The 23,174-nt window shown below is 41.0% G+C and overlaps 1 protein-coding gene across 1 annotated transcript in view; it reads right to left on the bottom strand.

Annotated features, from left to right (window-relative positions):
- The window catches only part of astn1 (astrotactin 1), a 2,712,832-nt gene that overhangs the window by 342,354 nt on the left and 2,347,304 nt on the right, over nucleotides 1-23,174 (bottom strand). The window lies entirely within an intron of this gene.

The raw sequence follows: 23,174 nt of genomic DNA, 5'->3' as shown, positions 1-23,174 counted from the left end.
TTCTTAGAAGGTAGTAGTGGAATATGAATTTTAACATGGACAAGTGCTTGCTTCTAATTACCTCAATCAATGACTTTGATATAAATGTAAGTGTGTAGCCATAGCATCAGGACAAGTCATTGGGGATATTTACACCTAGAACCTAAACCTAAACCTTTCAATCACTCTACTTCAATACCATTGATACAGACAGGGGCAAGTTTTCTGCCCTGCTGTTGGTGTAACTGACCAGCTCCCTTGTCTTGCTGACATTGACAAAATGGCTTTTGTCTCATTACTGTGCCATTTGGCTCACTGTGTCATTCTTCTACTCGTCATACAGAGCACTACACAGCTGTCATCTGCAAACTTGTAGATGGAGTTAGAGCTGTGCTGAGTAGAGTACTGTGTTAACAGTCCAGGATATTACACTACTTATTTTTATTTCACTGAGCATTTCCTAGGCACATCAGTAATGATGTACTTTCTTACACAGTACATCAAAGTCACTGAGGGAATTAGAAACAAACACTTCTTTTTTTGTAGGCCTTTTTACAAGAATAAAGATACTTGTGATGTTTAATTACTATTAATTAATTACAATCCTTTATAAAGCCTACTTTTCTGGTTGCAGGGACACACTGATAAGATTAATTTGGAAAGCAAACATACTAATCATCCACTTGAATGACTGAATGCAATCATGTTGGAGTAAAAAATAAGAAGAATGTTTGTGTTACTGTTCATACATCCATGTCTTCCAGTCACAAAGAAAAGAGGTACTTGTCTTAAACTCAGTGATATACTGTAAAGTATACCTGATTGAATCAGGTTTCCATTACGGGAGCAAGAATCAATCTGCTGGAGGCACTCAGTAGGTCAAGCAGTAGCAGTGTGGACTTGTTGATTTTTCAGGTTGAAACACTGTATCAGAGCTAGTATAAAGAAATAAAGAAAAGTGGTGAAACAGGGACCGATAGGTAATTGATGGACTGAGGAAGGAACAAAAGATAACGGGTGCATTGATCTCATTGGGGAAGGGGAGGAGAGGAGTTGAGAGACAAGTAGCTGGTGGATAATAGATGGAGGCAGGCAAAAATAAAAAGCAGATGGAGCCGGGGGGGGGGGGGGGGAGGATGAAGATGGAGACAGCTAGGAGGGAAAAAAGTGGGAAACTGAGACTATGGTACTGAGATTTTACAAGTCAGAACCAATGATCAGAACTGGAATCTGATACATCAGCATCAGCACTGGAATATGAAAGGGCAAATTCCAGAGCTGAAATCTGCTCTGGGAGGCTGGGGCAGGCCAATAAAATGCTACAAAACATATGACTGCTGCCCTTCGTGATCCAGGCAGGAATCACACAATATTTCCAAAGGGGTATCCTGGTTTCCAGTGACAGCACAGATGCATGAGATGTAACAGGTTAAGTCAAAATACCGTTTGACGTTACAATTGATTGCAAAGTATATTTGATCCCTCTCAACTAAATTACCAGATATGTAACTGCATCTCAAATGAACGTGACATCAATGTCTCTTTTCATGGGATTGTTAGGCACAATTCTAAAACTTCTCTTTTTGTAAGGCTTCCAAGCAACCAAAATAAAACTCCTCATAAAGTAAAATTACATATTTTTATCCCTTTTAAAATCCATCTACAGAATTTGTAAGTCTTTATTGGTCTCCTGACAGGTCCCCTGGAGTCGACAAGAATTATTGCTTCACAGCGTCCCGCACTGACAACGGCTGATGGTCCCCAGAGAGCTTCCTTTGAGGGTTGTCAACAGCACTCCATCCATCTGATCACATCATTAAACTGGAGGTCATGTTTAAATATCAAAGACAAAACGAACAGAGATGGCTTTAGCTTTGATCTCCAAAAAGGCATTGCTCAGGCAGAGCTATAGGCTGTGCCTCAGTTAGCTTAAAATATGACCTTTCTTTCTGGTGCTCACTATAGTGCAATAGCCCAGTATGGTCTCCCTTTGAGACAAAAGCACAATTATACTATAATCTACCCCCTTTCATGTTTCAAATGATCGACCATTATATGGGGCAGGAATATTAAAAGGCCTTTTAGCCTCTCACTTTCAATTTAACGTTGGCTGAGCCTGGCTTCATCTATTGACATAGCAATTTAATGGAGAAAGATGACCAAAAGGGTGAACCTAATGGCCCAGGCAAAGGTACTAAACATATTTGCATGCCTTCATGCATTTTTCACTGGGTTATTCAAACTTCTTCCTCTTTTTGCCATTTTATTCATGGTATTGATTTCTTATTCAAAATAAGCAATTTACATTTAATATGACACAGGAGACAATGCAACCCTCTCAGTGAATTCCCACAGGTTCAAAGGTACAATTTAATGGCAGAAAAATGTATACAACATACATCCTGAAATGCTTTTTCTTGACAATCATCAATGAAAACAGAGGAGTGCCCCAAAGAATGAACGACAGTTAACTAGTAAAACCCCAAAGTCCCTCCCAGCTCCCCCTCCCACACATAAGCGGCAGTAAGCAACAATCCCCCCTCCCCCCACTGGCATCACAATACATTGGCACCGCCACTGAGCACTCAAGGCAATAGCAAAGACACAGACTTGCAGTTAACTCAAAGACATCGCGTTTCACCCAGTATTCGACATACCACAGGTTTTCTCTCTCTCCCAAATAAGGGAGGAAGAGGTGTCTCCCAATTTTTCTAATTATTCCCCCAACCCGTTCTCTATCACATGACTATTAATATCCCCTGCATTTTTCTGCTAGCATCCACAGTAGCCAGTTGGAAGTGTAGTGGCATCTGTACTGGACTTTGAGGCAAAAGGTCCAGGGTTCGAATCTGACTGGCTTCTTAAATACTTTCCATCCATGCTAGGTTGAATGTCGAGCTAGCAACTCAGCCTCCGAAAGAACAAACAAGTCCTAAAGAAATGGCAATTGCAGCCCGAAGGCACTGAGAGGAACAACTATTTACAGTTGGGGCAACTGACAGTAACAAATTAATTTACCAGTACATTTGGTGTCAAAATGGCTGTTGTGATGCATCTAGTGTGGTACTGTAGTGGGTAGTGCTTGTCGCTCTCACTTTCAGCTTCCAGCACTGGCTAGCAGCCTTGCGAAAAGGAGAGCTGAATGTGCAAGTCTCTCCCTGCCAGTACATAACGTCTCCGACAGCAGGCCTCATGTAGTGTCTCCTCTCTGGCGATACATGGAAACTGAACTCCTTTCAGACTCAGGATGAACTGCAGAGGACAGGGAGGAGGTCAGGCCCTTGCACACCTAGCACGCAGGCCTAACGGTGTGTGAACACACCTTGCTGCTCATGAACCAGATTCCCAGTTGTGGGTAAATAGCCCCACTGTCTTGTGGGCAGCCTTGGGAGAGGTGAAGGCTACGGGAGTCATCCCAGATAGCAAATCCGGAGTGGAGACCCTAAGATGCTGGAACATCATTGAACGTCCTTCCAGCAGTTCCTACAGCCAAGCGAGTGCAAAACTTATTGCTTTGTAAGGTTTCCTTTGGACTGCGCTGGTGAGGCCAAGAGGGGTATCTTGATGGCTGGGCACCTCATGATCTCCACACCTTTCTGCCCAGGTTTGTGATGATGATCATTATCACCCATTGTCCTTCAAGACAGATGGATGCCAACCATATTGTTATGACACGGGCAGACTCTAGAATAGCCAGAGGAAATCCACATGGTCATGGAGAGAATAGGCAATTCCACACTAATAAACAGAGGTCAGGACCACTGGGGTTGTGTAGCAGACAGACAGACAGACATACTTTATTGATCCCGAGGGAAACTGGGTTTCGTAGCAGCAGCAGCACCAACTGCAGTCCCACTATGCTCCCTGCATACACCAATGCACGTCGTTCAAATTCAAGTTTATTGTCATCTGACTATACATGCATGTAACTAAATGAAACAACATTCCTCTGGACCATGGTAAGTTTGAACTGGTCAGTCTCATATTCAAGAAGCCTTTAATATCTTAGAATTTCTGACGCTAAGCTATTCTAAGAAAGTTAATTGAATTGCTGGAAGGTGTAATGATATTGCTGAAATACCAAACAATCATCCAAGTTCAGCTAGTTTCACAGAACAGACAAAATGTTTACTTATTGTTTATGTAACACCCTGGGTCGCCTCAGGCTCGCTCAACTCGTTCTTGTCTAGGGGGAGCAGCCTTCGGCCCCGCCAAACTGGGTAATCAGCTGGTGTGGATGCTGTGTGATGTCCCCACGTCACCCACAAACAGACAGTACACCATATGCGATTAAATGAGTACAATTTATAAAGGTTACTATAACTAAGTGATTAATAACGATACAGTATATATGAAGAGAAAATTAAAGAAAAGGCGCCAAACTTATCAAAGTCCAAACCACTTCGTGCACAACCGTTGGAGCTCAATTTCTGAAGTCTTCTGGCCACCATTCGATCCCCTCCGAACTCCTCGACTCTCCAAACAGCTCAGGACCCTCCGAACTCCTCGACTCTCCAAACAGCTCAGGACCCTCCGAACTCCTCGACTCTCCAAACAGCTCAGGACCCTCCGAGTGGTCAACCAAGCACATCTAGCTTCATCCCCCCCCTCCTTGGAGAATCTCCCGGCCTCGGACCCCCCTTTGGGGTCCGATCCTCGCCCAGCTTAGAGCATTGCGTCCTCTCTCTCGACCCCCTCGCGCCGATCTGCCCAAAAGCCCGTCAACAAAAGCTTACAGACTCAGAAGAAAGAACATTAATCCCCATTTGGTTTACAAAGGAATACCATTCTCGTTATGTAAATTAGCATTCCTGCTAGTTAACAAAAAGAAACCCTTTCCCAACAGTAACAAAGAAAAAAGAAGAAACCCCCTTTACATTTAATACAATTAACGTTCAGAATTCCAGCTGGCCAAAATCAAAATGCTCCTGGGTTTTAGCTGATAATGCATCTGTCACAAGAGATTCTCCTCTTTGTGATTCCTGATCATGCAATGGTTTGGGCTTCAGGAGGCCAATTGGCCCATTGAAATTGGGCATGGTGAGAAGACAAAGGAAAGGGAGCAAAGGACAAATGAAGGGAAGGAGAGGATGAAGGATGGAAGGAGAGGACAAAGGAAAGGAAGGAGAGGGTGAAAAAAGGGGAGCAGAGGACAAAGGAAAGAAAGGTGAAGGAAGGGGAGCAGAGATCAAATGAAGGAAAAGAGAAGTGAAGGAAGGGGAGGAGAGAGTGAAGGAAGGGGAGGAGAGGGCAAAGGAAAGGAAGTAGACTAAAAGGGGCATTAGGGAAAACCTATGAATGAAAGAAGATCAGGGGACAGAAAGCTATTTATTACCAGGGAGAACACTGGGACCCCAGTCGGACAGTAGTGCAGGCCATGTGTGTTGGCCATGAAGGGAGTGGAGGGATTAAATAAAAAATGGAGCAAAGTTTCCTAACTTACTTTAACAAAAACAATCAGTCATTATAGAGATGTTAGAATTCAAATGATTCAGGAAATACTTTTAAAGGAACTTGCCATGATTTTATGCATCTGTGCAGAATTGTGACTGAATGAAAACATCTTTAGCTGCAAATATAAGGTTTCAAGTTCCATTCTAGGACCAGGCTTCAGGAAAAAGAAAATGGGTCTGATGGAATTGCCCTACTGGATGCTGGCTTGGACTGAATGGCGTCCTTCCATTTTGAAGAATGTAAGAATGCAATGGTATGCTTGGCATAATGAGTGAAGAAATGGAATTGAGGTCAGGATTAAACTTGTCTCTCTGGCACTATTGGTTGTAGCTTAGTGGTTGTGGCACAAGGTGAGTGAGGGACTTTAACCCTATGGGTGTGAAGCTTTGGCCAAGTAGAAATGACACCGCAGTGAAATCTTAACACCAACTCTCTGACTTGTGCATCTCACCTGCCGTCTGCTTCTAAACTTCAGTGAAGAACTAGAGAAAATTATGTTTTGAAATATCCATACCTACTTTATCTGTAATTTTTTTGATATATTGTTGAAGTAATTTGTATCTTAGGGAAATAAAAATGCTTTCACTGCATATCTAATATAAAGATCAGAATTCTCTCGACGCTGGGTAATCCAGGAATCCCCTCGACTTACTTAATACAACTGTCACCAAAGTGAATGAAAACATTTCTGCTATGATACATCCTTGTGTACTAAAGCATACTGTGATTACCTGCCAATGTTTTAAAATTTATTGTTCTAAGTTTTCAAACTTTGTCCTTTTGTTGCAACTAATTCATCAAAACAGCTGTTCAGTTGCAGAAATTTGCTCTTACAGAATTCATGAATGATTGTCCAAATATTTGAGGTATGGAATGAATTTAGTCTCATGGAATTTATGTGAAAAAGAACATAAATCAAAACAAAATTTATTTTTTCCTCATGTTTCTTGATTCATACACAGATTATGCAGCTAAGTGACACGGAAAAATGTGATATGTCCTCTTTCTAGGAATGCAACCATACTTATTTGTGGGTGCTGCCTGCAACCAGCAAAATCTGCAAGATACCCTTAGGATTGATCAAAGACCCTTGCTATGGGTGGACTAATTTATCAGCAATGAAAGCAGAATTTTCTGCAATATTTGCTAGAACGTCAAGGGCTTCACAGCACAATCCTTGCTGACCCCAGACTGGAGATGGTTGTGGCTTTGTTCTCCAATGCACCTTGTTATATAAGTGTAAGTGATAGATTGCACCATCCAGGCCATGCTCTCTTCTCGCTGCTGCCATCGGGAAGAAGATACTGCAGTCCTGTGTTCAGCATCGCCAGCTTCAGGAACAGTTAGTACCCTTCAACCATCAACCAGCCTGGATGACTGAACTCACCTGAACTCTGAATGATTCCACAACCAATGGACTCAATTTCAATGATTCTACAACTCATATTCTCATTAATTATTTGTTGGTTTGTTTGTTTATTTATTTTTTGCTTAGTTTGTCTTCTTGTGCACATTGTTTGCCAGTCTTTGTATATGTGTAGGTTTTCATTGATGCTATGGTATTTCTCTGTTCCACTGTGAATGCTTGTAAGAAAATTAATTTCAAGGTAGCATATAGTGACATATACATACTTAGATAATAAATTTACTTTGAATTTTGAACAAGACTAAAAGAAAATCACTAATAGGTGTTTCAGATAAACTCTGATGTATTACTCCAATAATTCCCTTCTTTGAATATGATGTTGCACCCCCAGCATTTTCTGTAATTAAAAATGACCCACAAGGATGAAACATAACAAGGTGCATTGGAGAACAAAGCCACAAACATCTCCAGCCTGGGGTCAGCAAGGATTGTGCTGTGAAGCCCTTGAGATGACAGTTCGACGTTCTAGCAAATATTGCAGAAAGTTCTGCTTTCATTGCTGATAAATTAGTCCACCCATAGCAAGGGTCTTAACTCTGATACCGGAACTAAAGATGCTAAGGCTTTGGTAAAAATGCCCATCCTGCTTTAACCCTGCTGATCATTTGCCACCCACTGCAGCTCAGATGAATGGCCTTCACCTGAACAAAGCTGGAGGAGACATCTCACTGTGCCTATTCCTGTACTGCTCCAGTTCCTCCTTCTGCCTCCCCACCCCCACAACCACATCAATGGGCATGGTGCATCAAGCAGTAATTCTGCCATTTCCATTATTCTCTATTTTTACAAATGATAATGTGCAAGTGACTATAATAACAAGGGTTATTTTTTTATCTTCCTTCGAGGTGTTGGCTCTGAGGTCCTTAATCCACCCTTCTTAAATTAAGCAAAAGGAACAGAGTAAAATCTTGGACAAGGGATTTTCAAGGTGTGTATGTGTCTCTCAATTGTAATTAAAATCTTGAGGGAGATGAGGGAGGATGTTTAGTGAGGCAGAACACAACTATTGGAATATTGCCTTGGGGGGTCAGTCAGGTCATTAGTACCCAGAGGTGTTAGAGTATAAATTATGCACATATTTTAACTAAATAAACCATAGTTTCTGAGCAGTGGCTCAGTGGCAGATGGAATACACAAGTGACCACACAAACTACATTTGAGTATGATCATCCTGCAGGATCAGGGCAACAGAACATTACTTTCACTGTAGCTTTCTGGAGTCTCTTGTTCTGTAGCTGCTCACCTCCAATTCCTTATTCCGCTATTTACACCTCTCGAGTTTTGGACAGAACTAGTGGTCATTTGGAGGGCTTTCAGGGAGTTTTGTAAACAAAAATACACGTCTGATGATGAAAGAAACACAGAACAGTACATGCTGTGCAAAAGCTTCAAGAAGGCTGACACAACTTCCCTCTGGTCCCTCAGAAATAAAAATGGGGACTTACAGGCTGTCGTAAATCCGTGACATGAGGCTAAGGAGATAACCGAAGGCTAAGGAGGCTAAGGAGCTATGCGACTTCAAAACTGAACTGCAGTTTTAAGAAAACATCCATCATTTCTATGCAGCACTAACAATGCCACTGCTGGTTTAAAAATTCAGAGAAAAAATTTCAATAATCCCATACGTTACACAGCCTCTTTAGGCCTAAAATGGATCACACATTTCTCATTGGATATACAACTTAATGAAATTAGTATTCTAATTCCACTCCAGTCTTGGCAAACCACATGGTAACAAGGATTGTTAAACAGATCCAGTTCAAGAAATCACACAGAAGAGAATACAGCTTATCTTACAGAGGTTGCTACCAACTCTGAAAACGTATGTTATATGAGTTGGTTGCCTCAGTAAAGATGCTTGAGGAAAACAGATTTTTTTCCCCCCAGAAATAATGCTTTAGCATTTAGTTTGTAAGACAATGTGTACCTGGGGATATATAAACAAACACAATCTATAATTAGGACTGAAACCAACAGTTCAGTTTAAATATCTCTTGATTCAATTTATACACAACAAATACTGGGACCGATTATAGCTGATTCTTTGCAACAGCAATTCCAATGTATCAGATTCTGACAAGTGGTAAACCTAGTCTTCAAATTCTCATCATTTATATTGACATTATTCAGCACCAGTGAATAACAGAAATTTCTTAAGAGAAGTGCCTTTACAATATGTGGATTGCTGTTTGCCCTCCCACTTCTCTAGCTCAATGTTTATTTTCTTTCTCATGCAGATACTCTCATGGGCATCATAGCAGTCTTGGCCTGAGCTAAAATATACTGTACTTTTCTGGCTCCCCCCCACCCCCCCACCACATTTGTGGGATCTCTCAAAGCAGTATGTATTTCCCTTCTCTCTTCTTCTCTTCCCCATTCTGGCATTTAACCTCTCACCTACCTATCACCTCCACTTCCCCTTTCTCCTGTGGTCCACTCTCCTCTTCTATCAGATTTCTTCCTCTCCGGCCCTTTACCTTTCCCACCCACCTTGTTTCATCGATCACCTTCTAGCTATCCTCTTTCCCCTCCCTCCACCTTTTTATCCTGGCATCTTCCCCCTTCCTTTCCAATCCCGAAGAAGGGTCTCAGCCCAAAATGCTGACTATTAATTTCTATAGACGTTGCTTGACCTGCTGAGATCCCCTAGCAGTCTGTAAGTATTGCTGCTATTGCTTTGGGGAAATTCACAGCAGCAACCCCGCAAATAGCTGAGATGAATAAATGCCTTTGATTGAACGATAAATATCAGCCAGGACACCAGGTCTCTGTCGAAAACATCTCTAACAACCACTAGAACAATGACGTCACCTCAGCCTTCCCTGGAAAATGCAGGCACTCAGCACAGCATTTAGACCTCTATCTGGAAAATGGATTTGAGTCATGGAGTGGGACCCAAATCTCTGAACCAGATGGGAGACCACTATTACAGCCAAACTAAAATAAAAGAACTCAAAGGAAAATTTTAAATAAACACCAATTTAAAAAAAGCTAAAATTAAAGGAAATATAAGAAAATAATATATTAAAAAATATATATAATTATAATGGCTGCTATGTTTTGAAACATTTACAAAACTAGAATATCCTCAGCTGATGTGTGCAATGAGGTATGCTTGTAAAGGCAGTGAGTATAAACAGAGCAGCTTGATGGTTGTTGGTTGTCAATGTTGTCTTGTTGGTTGTCAATTAGCTAAGTCAAAATGGGTGAATTTGTGGGCCAAGAATTGCCATACTTATTCGGCCAACTATTTCTCGCTAACACTGAAACAAACATAGACTCGATCTAACACTGTCTACCTAGCCAGCTGCATTGGAATTATGGCTTGGGAGTGTGTCTTCTTATTGTCAAATTTGGCTTCTGGCAAATCTGAAGGAGAGCATTCCTGAAAGTGGAGGCAATGGTATTTGACTGATCATGACTTACAGATGCAAAGGCCAATTGTTCATCATGTGGACAGTAGCCATGGCAGAGGAAGTGAGTTGGGGAGAGGATAGTGGGGCAAAAGTTGTTCAGAGGGAGGACTCTACTAGAATACTTGAAAATAGCATAGAGAAGAGGTCAGAGATTAGATCAGCATTGGGAAAGTAGATGGAACCACAATAGCATGGACTAACCACATGGTTGATGACTCAGGACCTTAGGATAGCTGGTAATATTGTGAGAAGTTTGGAAAGGGGAGAATTTCAGAAAGATGATCAATTTGTGCATTTGGTTGAGAGGGTGGTGGCTGATAGGTGGTGCAAACCTTCTTAAACAGGGGGTGCAGGCAAAATGTTATGTTTGGGGTTAGCATGTTTTCTAGACAAGCTACCATTAAATGTCACTCCTCTTCAGAAGATGCTATTTTTACCAACAATTGCCCTGCACACGGGGTTAGACAAGAGGCTGTTCAAAAACTGAAGCATGATTGAATAACTTACTTTGAAGGATATCCACTGTGGATCTTAAGTTCTTATCTACTTCTTGTTTGCCTCTTTCATTCCTGCACGTTGATTCATGTCTCTTTCCATGTATCATTCTGTTTATTTCAGTTTCAATGGTCTGTTTCTGTGACTGTTTCATTGTCTCCTCTTATCATTCCATCTCTGACTCTTGCATCATACCTCTCTCTTCCACTGTAACTCTCCCACATTGAGTTTCTCTACTAATTTAAAATGTGCAACTGGGCCTTGATGATTGAATTCTACATTCTTATCTTACACAGGACTGACAGGGATAATCATGACCAGTGCTGTTGATTATTTCCAAATGTTTAAGAGCCATTATAGGTGCTGGCTAATGGATGAAGTACAAATTGTGCTCAATTCACTGATCTTAGATGAGTTATGTAATTAATTACACTAGAAAGTGCAATTCATCCCAGTCCACTGACTGCATGAGAAAAGAAGGGTATAAATGGATTTGATTCAAGTTGAGAATAATTAATTTTGGTTGAAAGGTACAATATGAGAATTAGAGCCCAACCAGCCTCTTAACAGTCTCCAAAGTGATGAAACATGCACATATCAAGATGATTGCAAGGACAGGAGATTAATAAACAAGTGGTTGAATGAATCGAAGCAAATCCTGAGGCATGAATGAACTGTAAGCAAGTATCACATGGAGTATCTGACATTAACCACCTTTGTGTGTGACTGCTCCAAGTTGCAAGAAGACAGGTGAAGATCTTGAGCTTGTGTGGGCTGGATGTACACTGTACTACTGCAAAAAAAAAAATCATGACGTATGTGAGTGATGATAAACCCTGATTCTGAAATGGATCTCTATTGTGCACAAAGTGAGAAGGGGGCAATGAGAAGGGAATCGTGGTTGAAAAAAGGGGAAGGGTGAGGGAAGTGAGCAGGAAGTTCCTGAAAGACATTCTCAAATTATCAATAAACCAATTATTTGGAATCTAATGACCTTGGCTGGGGTCTCAGGGCTGTGTGTCTCTGCACCTGTGCCACCCCTTGCCCCGACATTCCTTTTCTGCCACCTGTTCCATACTCCTCAAGCAGCACTTGACCCTCACCATTCCCAACATTCTTTGCTCCCGGCAGATTTATAAACTCACTCTCCGCTTCATGTTGACTAATGCACTACTGTGCAAAACTGATTGTTGAGGAACCCATGAGAGACCAGGGTACAAAAAAAAACACAAAGTATCATTACGTGCAGCCTTTTCCCAGCATTGTAGAGGTTGTATTTTCCCAGGTTTCATGGAACGTAACACCTATGGCCAGTACAAGGTGATGGTAGATGTGGCTGGATGCTTCCCCAGTCAAATCATTGCACATAATCCTCCAAGAGGACTACAACTTTGTTGTGGATTGGAGATTTGTATGCCTCAACGAAATGGAGTGCTATGCTGGCTGGAGTCAGGGCTTTTGGTAGGGTCACCCATGCTATAAAGGTCAAAGGGTAGAGGCCAAGCTAAGAGTGGTCCATTGGCCCTCCAGGTTTGGGAGTTCAGATCAGGGCTAAAAACCTTGATTGCTAAAACAAAATAGTTACAGAAGTAGCAAAGAAGAATTCTTCTGAGTAGCCAAGGACAGGCAGAGATGGAGGACCTTCATTGCTGCCCCAAATTCCAACAGCATAAAGGGAGTAAGTAAATAAGTATGGGACAGAATGCCTCATCTTCAGAACTTCCAAGTATGCATCAGTCTTTGCTTAACTGAGGGTGGTCATACCCTTCAAGAAATTCCACTGCACATTGCTTTGAGATGGCTGCACCATGGATGAGTTTGTTATCCTTCCCCTGGAATGGTCACTAAGGAAGAAGATCTGGAAAAAGAGGTGCAGTGGTTTTTGCTGAAGTTCATCCCACCTAGCTGTGGAATGTAGAACTCTGCCTGTTCACAAGCACACATGCTGAGACAAATAACAACTCTATTGATGAAGCGTGACACCAGCTGGTGTGAAAGAACTTCACCACTCAGTGCACAAAGCACAGTGAAATGTACCAAGCATTTACTGGCCAGGCAATCTGGCATCTTTTCTCCACAAAGGCAACTGTTTGATAGGCTCCGCTGGTGCTGGTAGGGATGCTAGGCAAACCAAAGCTAGTAATTAGGGTCAGCTTTGGCAGAGCCTCATACACAAAAACAAAACAAAGCTGACATACTAAGGTCCAGTTTTGCACCATTGCAGAAAATGTTTTGTGGATAAGGTATTAAACAGAAGATTTTGTGGCAGTATTTTGAAGAAAAGCATTCTTCCAATGCTCAGGCCAATATTTAATCTGATCATAATCACACTATGTGTTCATCATGTGCTAACTGTTTATCAGCACCATTCCTTACAACATAGAGGACAGTCAACAGTAAGAGAATAGCTGCAAAGTACAATGGGACATCCAGCAAAGGACATTAAACATGCTATTTAAATGCAAATCTTTCTTACTTTCAGTAGTGGCATAATGTTCCACCTGCTACTTTTGGTTTCCTTATTATTATACTCTCACCCCAGTGGCTTCAGACAATTCCAAGCTGGGTACCCAAGTTAGATCCCAACCCACTTCCCACTAAAACAATCATGTAGAAAACTTTATCAAACCTTTTGATTATCTCAGTGAAGTTGCAGTCTGTCTTGACAGTCTGCCTCTAAGCATGACCATGGCTAAATGAAGAAGAGATCAGGCAGAACCGATTCCTGGTTAACATACTACTTTTGTTAATTAGGAATATCATTTTGCATGCTGTGTTAGAGATGAAAATTGGTCCCTCTTATTTTTACTGCCTCCTAACAATGCATCCTAATGACAAAGAATCTGACAGTATAATAATGGCTGTTCTTTTGCTTACTCTAACTACCTAACCCTTGGTCACGCAGCCTTTCTCTTTATAATACTACCTACTAAACAGCATTTCTCTAAGAATAATACAGGAGCCCATTAAAATGTCTGAGCTGTCTAATTAATACCACTCCCTCACACATCATGTTTCAAGTCACCGCACAGCTTTGAACCATAAATGCCTATTTACAAAACAGTGTCTTCACCCACTAAGCCCGGGCATTACTTTACTCCTTCTCTTGTTATTTGGTCTATATATTACACCCCAATTGCCAAGGATTAAATCCCAAACACTGCATGAACATTGTGAATTTCAGATGGTGAGAAGGAGGCATACAGCAGTGAGATGAATCAGCTGGTTGAGAGGTGTTGTAACAACAACCTTGCACTCAACATCAGTAAGACTAAGGAACTGATTGTGGACTTTAGGACGGGGAAGTTGAGGGAACACACACCACTCCTCGAGATACCACAGGTAGAAAGGGTGAGCAGTTTCAAGTTTTTGAGTGTCAGTATCTCTGAAGATCTGAACATATTGATGAAATTATAAAGAAAGCATGACAGTGGCTGTATTTCATTAGGAGTTTGATGAGATTTGGTATGTTGCCAAAGACATTTGCAACTTTCTATAGATGTACCATTCTAACTGGTTGCATCACATTCTGGTATGGAGGGGCCACTGCACAGGAACAGAAGAGGCTGCCGAAATTTGTAAGCTCAGCCAGTTCCATCATGGGCATTAGCCTCCCCAGCACTGAGGACACTTCCAAAGGCAATGGCTCAAAAAGGCAGCATCCATCATTAAGGACCCCATCACCCAGGACATACTCTTTTCTCATTGCTACCATCAAGGAGGAGAGAAACGAGCCTTAAGACACACACATAGCATTTAAGGAACAGCTTCTTCCCCACTGCCATCAGAATTCTGAATGGACAATGAATCCATTAATACTACCACCGTATTTTTTTATCTCTCTTTGCACTACTTATTTACTATATATATATTCATATATTTAACATACATTTTAATTTATTGTTTTTATTATATTTTGCAATGTACTGCTGCTACAAAACAAAAAAGAATCATGACATTTGCCAGTGATATTTAACCTGATTTTGATATAATCAGGAAAGGATAGCACTATTTCACTATTGGTTGAAAAGCAGCCAATCACAGTAGCAGCACACTCTGTGCTGTCATCACAACCCATAATTACAGACATGGAGTTGCACAAAATAAACAAGGTTTTCTTGCAGTTCTCAAGTAACTACTGTCAGCTTACTTAGTGCAAAAGTCTACGGAAAGTCCCCAACCATGAGTTTGATAGGGCATGGGGGATATTCTCAGAGATGGGAAGACTTAATCCTGCTTTTACATGGGGATCTGTTATGAAACTTTTCATGTGACAAGTATTCTAGTTGGGATAAGTGAGAAATTGCATGGTTGTGAATTCTCATAGACGCAGCTTCGCAGTCAATATTGCCTTGCTGCCAATTCACATCAGTGTGTCTAAGGGGTGGTGGATTTGATCCCAGCAATAATCCTTGAATAAGTTATACCTTCTGCTTGATTATAGTTTTTTAAAATAAAAATATGAGCAGTCCTTTAGGTTCTTTGGAGCACCAACTACTTCCACCTTTCTCCCGCCCATTGTCACTGGTAGTGAGTCTATCTGGGAAGTCATGAGCATAGTGGCCCTGGTTCCTTGCACCAGGATCTTAAAGGGACAAGATGTCCTTCGTCTCAAGGAATTAAAACCCAGCAGTTTAATTTCCTGGCCAAAGGCCTCCTGTCATGGGTTACCTTTGTCCCTATAATGTTTTCTCTTTTTTTTTGTCTCTCAGAGCCAAGAATAACTTGCCTTTATTACAGTTCTATGCATTTTGAAATGACAATAGACAATAGACAATAGACAGTAGGTGCAGGAGTAGGCCATTCAGCCCTTCTAGCCAGCACCGCCATTCACTGTGATCATGGCTGATCATACACAATCAGTAACCTGTTCCTGCCCTCTCCCCATATCCCTTGACCCCACTATCTATAAGAGCTCTATCTAACTCTCTCTTGAATGCATCCAAAGACTTGGCCTCCACTGCCTTCTGGGGCAGAGCATTCTATGTATCCACCACTCTCTGGGTGAAAAAGTTTTTCCGCATCTCTGTTCTAAATTGCCTACCCCTTATTCTTAAACAGTGGCTTCCAGTTCTGGACTCACCCATCAGCGGGAACATGCTTCCTGCCTCCAGTGTGTCCAATCCCTTAATAATCTTATATTTTCAATCAGATCCCCTCTCATCCTTCTAAATTCCAGTGTATACAAGCCCAGCAACTCCAATCTTTCAACATATGACAGTCCCGCCATTCCAGGAATTAACCTTGTGAACCTACGCTGCACTCCCTCAATAGCAAGAATATCCTTCCTCAAATTTGGAGACCAAAACAGCACACAATACTCCAGGTGAGGTCTCACCAGGGCCCCGTACAGCTGCAGAAGGACCTCTTTACACCTATACTCAATTCCTCTTGTTATAAAAGCCAGCATGCCATTAGCTTTCTTCACTGCCTGCTGTACCTGCATGCTTGCTTTCATTGACTGATGTACAAGAACACCCAGATCTCGTTGTACTTCCCCTTTTCCTAACTTGACTCCATTTAGATAGTAATCTGCCTTCCTGTTCTTGCCACCAAAGTGGATAACCTCACATTTATCCACATTAAATTGCAACTGCCATACATTTACCCACACACCCAACCTGTCCAAGTCACCCTGCATTATCATAACATCCTCCTGACGTTTCACACTATCACCCAGCTTTGTGTCATCAGCAAATCTGCTAATGTTACTTTTAATGCCTTCATCTAAATCATTAATGTATATTGTAAACAGCTGTGGTCCCAGCAACGAACCTTTTGGTACCCCACTGGTCACAGCCTGCCATTCCGAAAGGGACCCGTTAATCACTGCTCTTTATTTCCTGTCAGCCAGCCAATTTTCAATCTATGTCAGTACTCTGCCCACAATACCATGTGCCTTAATTTTGCCCACTAATCTCCTATGTGGGACTTTATTAAAAGCTTTCTGGAAGTCCAGGTACACTACATCCACTGGCTCTCCCTTGTCCATTTTCATAGTTACATCCTCAAAAAATTCCAGAAGATTAGTCAAGCATGATTTTCCCTTCATAAATCCATGCTGACTCAGACTGATCCTTCTACTGCTATCCAAATGTGTTGTAATTTCCTCTTTTATAATTGACTCCAGCAAATTTCCCACCACTGACATCAGGCTAACCGGTCTATAATTCCCTGCTTTCTCTCTCCCTCCTTTCTTGAAAAGTGGGACAACATTAGCCACCCTCCAAGCAGCAGGAACTGTTCCTGAATCTATAGAACATTTGAAAATGATTACCAATGCATCCACGATTTCTAGAGCCACCTCTTTAAGTACCCTGGGATGCAGACCATCAGGTCCCGGGGACTTATCAGCCTTCAGACTCAACAGTCTATCCAACACTGTTTCTTGCCTAATATAAATTTCCTTCAATTCATCCTTTACCTAGTTCCTTTGGCCAGTATGACAGATGAGACCAATGGGTGATTCACAGACTTCACACAGGTGGAACAGGTATAACCTGATGGGCCAATGGGTGCCTGCACAGTCCTTCCATTGATTGATCTGGTCACCATGTACTCCTGTAAAGATCAAAGTTATTGATGCATCCCCAGAAGGTTCTCCTATAACCTTAGGCGAGGGTCTCTCTTGGGCTGGTAAAAGATCTACAACTTCTAATGGAGGTATTGATGATTTACTTACAGTATGTTCCCTATCCTTGAAATTCTCTGGTTAGGGAGACAAGCTGAGTTTGGAATCAGATGCTAGGTCTGCAGATGGGTTGGACAGCTCACCAGAGCTGGCTATATGGTAAGAATCCAGATTTTACAGTGCTGCTAGGGGGAGCTGGTACTGAAGATGGTTCACCTGCCCCTCCCAGTAGATTTGGAAGATTTTCAGAAGGCAGAGTTGGTAATTTAAGGTGTCCATCATTAGTTGCCTAAGTCTCCGGAAGTGTATTTTATTTATAGGCAGTCATGATCTTTTCTAGTGCTTTGCAATGAGTACTGGACTTCATCCAAGTGTAATCCCTCCAAGCTGTGAGGTTTCTGCTGAGATATGGGAAAGACCTATGTTGTGATGAATCTTGATTATCTGGAGTGTCTTGCAGTGGGACCGGTTGTCTAAAAACAACCTGTTAACTTGGCTAAACATAAGCCAGGATTTCTCATATGCTTCCATGAAGGAAACAAAATTGTTTGAAACTTGACCTCTTAGTATGCTCCTGCGCATCCATTGCCTTCATACTGTGTTCTGACAACTGACATTGGAGTGATCTTGGTCTTGGAGTGGAGACAACTAAGGTTGAGCAGCTTCCTGATCATTCCACAGATTGTCTCTGAAGTAGTGGGGAATATACTGGAAGTGAGGTGCTACATTAAAGCAAGCAACATTGAGAAAAATGTCAGTGCTTGACCCCAGTCTGCCCTTGGACTGTTTCTATACTGAATATGTGGTGAAAAATCATTATTTACACATCATTATGGAGGAGACAGAGGATGGAAAGCAAATTTCAGAGGACAGGCAATGGTTCTTTTAGCACTGTTCGGCTGCTGGAGTTTAAAGCGTTCAGAAGGTCAACTGCTGTGCAAGAAGCTGCATTTCTTTTACTCTCTGCATTTCTTTTGAGTATCAATATTCGTTATCTTCAAATTGATTCTGAAGATTATGCCCATGGTGCTCTTTGATGGGTGTATATTGCAAGTCAGAGAGGTACCCCTCTATAAACACTAAATTCAGATGTTTGCCATCAGGAAGATCATGACAGTTGTGGCGTCTCTAAAATTCCCAGACCTGTTCTCCACTTCCCAGCTCTGGGTGACAACGTCATGAATTAAGGCCAAAAACTGCCTCTCTGCCATGATGGAGTGCTTCATTTAGGTACTTCTGCTGATCCAGAGGCTTTGTTACTTATTGTATTTGCTGGATGACCTTCCCAACCTTTTGCCAGCCAGGAAAACCTAAACTGTAGTATATTATTGAGAAAGGCATTAAGTAAGCTTACATCAAAGACAGAGGCTTAGTTCAGGAGATCTTCCAAGTGTTCCTTCCAGTGCATATGGACTGCCACCCTACCCATAATGAGATCTCCTCCTTTCCAAATGGGGAGATGCTTGGGCAGAAGGTGACAGAGATTCAGCAACCAACTGCCAACCACAATATATATGTATTCACCACCATTACTCAGGAGTATACAGGTGGACACTACGTTTAGTAGTCAGGTCTCTCAGCCAAGATATTCCTCTTAATTTGAATCTTCCTCTTACAAAGAACAAAGAATGCTCAAGAAATCACAAAATACAGAAATATTTAGGTCTGACATTCACAGGCTCATAACTTAGCTTAAAAAAATCAATTGTGTGCTTGGAATTTTGTATCCTTGGAAGTATATTGTCACATAAATGCATTATAAGCTTAAGATGAATGGAATCCAAGTGTCTCACTGGAATCATTGAACAAATACCCCATTCCTTCAAACTCTACTTAGGAAGATGCACTCCCACCAATAAGTTACAGCTAACTATGAGCCTGTTTGATGGATTTTACATGCAAAGAGCCATTGGAGCACCTTCTCAGTGACGTGCTTTGGTTAAGAGAAAAAATACAAGTATTTTATCGTGTTATTTAAAGTTTAAGAAGATAAAAGATCAACAAGCAAAGTCATTACTGTGCTAGAAGAGCACCTTACATACAATACTTGACACTGCAGGCAAGATAACGTTTCAGATTTATTTCAAAATTGTTATAATCGGCAAGAGCTCCCTAACTAAATAAAGGAAATTGGAAAGCTGTCTTAAAAAGGCATTAATGCCTTTTTTTTAAGCTTAACATAATATCCCCTAGTCACTGTTATATACATATTTAGTATGTATATCCTGAGGTACAAAATAATATGTAGATGTAATTTACTCTTGGAAATTCAAACAGGCTACATTTATATTCCAGAGTCACACATCTGAAAAATGTTTATTTTGAGAGCAGGACATGATTGTGGATATTTATCCAGCTCTAGAAATGTGACCAAGATGCAAAGCACCCTTACGTGGTTGATGTTTCCATTTCTGTCATAGTTGGGATAAGTCAAAGCATGTATGAATGCTACGGGATGGCTTGACCCTCAAGCTCTACCTGACAGCAGTGTCCTGGTTGCTGTGCTGCCTGGCAATCCGCTAACATTCCATCAAAGAAGCCAATGAACTACTACCCATTAGTTTGCTCAGAAGGCTTTGCACTTCATATTGAATTGTTTTTGAAGTCCTCAATGCTTGACAACTATTGCACAAGTTGATTACACCACTTCCTGGGCCAGCCTTTGTCAGAGAAAAGAGATCATGGGGTTGGGTAAGTCAGAGAATAAAATTACCAAACCATTATTCTGATAGCTCCTGTAGTGACTATATGCAACAGCCTAGTGTGTGCAGTATAGCTGAAAGAATCAGGAAAGGTATTCTGTTAAAGTTTATGTTTCCCCTCAGCACATGCTATAAATGCTGTGTAATGGCCTTAGCACAGAATGAGGATTGGAATGATTTTGCATTAAGTGTGAAGGTTAAATCAAGAAAAACTCAAATCTAATTATAATCATTTGAAATAATAGAGCAGTAGTATTCATTTAACATTATTCCACTTACAGTGGTTTTCTTCATATAATCGATTCTGCTAGTGAATTTTATCAGTAGAGTGCTTCAGCTGTTAGTGGGGATGCCATTCTCGGGAAATTAATGTCTAGACACCAACAAGAAAGCTGAAGGTTCGTTAAGAAAGTGTATTTTCTCATTCTAACTTTCCTCAAATTTTTTGTTTATCAGTCAGCGGCTGCTTAACACTAAAGGTAGTAGCGGATGGAGATCATAATAACTATTGAAATCTCTGTGAGCACCTCCAGACTCAATGACACTTTGCATGACATCCTTGTGGGGTACCCAGGATTTAAGAATGATCTAGAGACATTAGGATCTAGGGAATTATCTTCTGTTTATTTAAGAGGAAATCAGTGAGCAGGACTTATTTCTGATGTTTGAGATATGTTCTTCAGCTTTTCCTAGAGTCTCAAGATTCTGCTCCTTCATGGCAACTGTCAAACAGAACAACCTGCAATTATATTTAATTTCACTGAATTCCTGAAACATGGCCCAGTAGTTCTTGTACAATGAATTGTGATTTCCAGTGCAGTGAGAGTTGATGTGTTATCAAATATTATCAACCAGTCATATCAAACAATAAAGACCAACTGGATCACTGAACAGTTAATCTGAAATCATTGAGGTTTGTCTGGCATCACCATCTCCAAAGATATACAGTACGTAGAATTATTCCACAACAAATTGACATGAATAAAGTGACTTTTAACCAGGTAGAAAACAGCTTAAACCTCTCAAACCAGTCAAACACCTGATATTTTTAATACTTTTTTTTCTATTTTCCTCCAAAAGCAATCCTAATTTGCTTCCTCATGTAACACTTGACTCCACAATAGCTGTGTCACATAAACTGAGCTGAATAGAACCTGCGACTTGTTTTATTTGACAGTACAGATTTATGTTAAACTTCTGTAACTTTCATTTCTGGTTCAGATTGAACACAAAAAAAAAGTCATAGCATTGTGAGTCCAAAATCAAAATGGAGGAGTATTTATTAATACATTGAAGCTGTCCTTAAATCACTGACTTTCAAAAAGTCATATCTTGAAATGAAAAATCTCAACTGGAAGCAAAAAGAGAGTCCTGTACTTAGAACAAGCACAGGAACTCAAGAAAGCAGGAGCAAGAGTAGATCATCTCGTTCCTCAAGCCTGCCTCACAATCAGTATGACTGGGCTGATCTATCTCAAGGCTCAACCCTTATTCTCAGCTAAATCCCTGATCTTAAAAGTTACCTACCTCCTCTTTAAGTACTCCAAGTCAGGTTGCACTTGGAATAGTGTGTGAGAGTTTTGGTTACCTTGTAGGGAAGATGTGTTTAAACTGGAAAGAGTGCACAAAAGACTTACAAGGATTTTGCCAGGATTAGAGGGTCTGGATTAGAGAGAAAGGCTGTCCAGTCTAGGTCTTTATTCCTTGGAACGTGGGAGAATGAAGAATGACCTTGTAGGAATGTTTGAGATTATGAGAGTCTTTGTTAAAATGGACCGTGAACATCTTTTCCCCAGGCAGGGCAGTACAAAACTAGAGGGAATAGATTTAGGACTAGGGAGGAAAGATTTAATAAAAACATGAGGGACGTTTCCATGCAGAGTGTGGTGAGTGCTTGGAATGAGTTGTCAGAAGAAGTGGTTGAGGTAGGTATAGTAGTTTCATTTGAGGAGCAATTGGATAGTTACATGGAGGAGTAGGCTTAAACTTTAAGATGCAGGGGCTGAATGCAAAGAATTGGGTTTAGCTGGGTGAGCACTTTAGGTCAATATGGACTATTTGGGCCAAAGGACCTGTACATTACCGTCATGGTCTACGACTCAAAGACAGTACTTATCAATATTCTGTTCAATAGTAAAGAGCAAACAGAGAAACAGTTACTTATTGCCTCAACATGCAAAGCACAGAGGCTACTCAGTAGGCCCAGCAGCCTCTATGGGGGGAATGTATAGTCAACATTTTGGGTCAAGGTCATTCTTCTGGACTGGAGGAACTCAGTGGGTCTGGCAGCATCTATGGAAAGAAATGAATACTCCAGATGAAGGGTGTTTACCTGAAAATTTAACCATCCATTTCTCTCCATAGTCACTTATTCCCTATTCTCTTTCCAGAATAAAATTGTACAGGACAAGCTAATGCTAATCCATTGTATACTAGATCCACTTTAGACCTATTTTGGGAATCATTGGAATTCATGGACCGATACGGTTTGGAGTAGAAACTCAAGGTGATGGGTTCCATTCTAATCTTCCTCATTACTACATTTTCAAACTTAATAGGTATCAGACACATCAGTAGAAATGTCAACTGTGTAAGATAATCCTGTATTGATAATAAACACAAAACAATAACGATCATTCATCCAAGGTCAGCTAGCATATCACGTGCCAGTGCTGTTATAACTTATCAGTGAATGATTTTAATGGTAATTCACTGAGAATCAAAGCAATTCTGTATGGAGACACATACATCAGTTTATAGCTCAGATGCTACATTAAAAATAAAAAATGTGCATAATTTTCCTTGGAAATATTGACATAGACTTTTTAACAGCTCCAACATAATCTCAGAAGGCTTTTTAAAAACATATTGCATCACAGTTCTTGGTTTTGTGATCAGACAACCTTACAGAGGTCACAACAGAATGATGTAAGCACACAGCAGTTTCCAATATCCTGCAATTCCATGCTGCGCTCAGGGCAAAAAATCTGACCTATAACGTAGCATTCCACAGTCTCATAGTGCCAACAAATCATTCTCAATCAAAATGGCCACCATCCCACATCTCGCTG

This window comes from Hypanus sabinus, chromosome 11 (genome assembly GCF_030144855.1).
Source record: "Hypanus sabinus isolate sHypSab1 chromosome 11, sHypSab1.hap1, whole genome shotgun sequence".
Taxonomy (NCBI): domain Eukaryota; kingdom Metazoa; phylum Chordata; class Chondrichthyes; order Myliobatiformes; family Dasyatidae; genus Hypanus; species Hypanus sabinus.
This window is presented reverse-complemented; position numbering and strand designations above follow the sequence as displayed.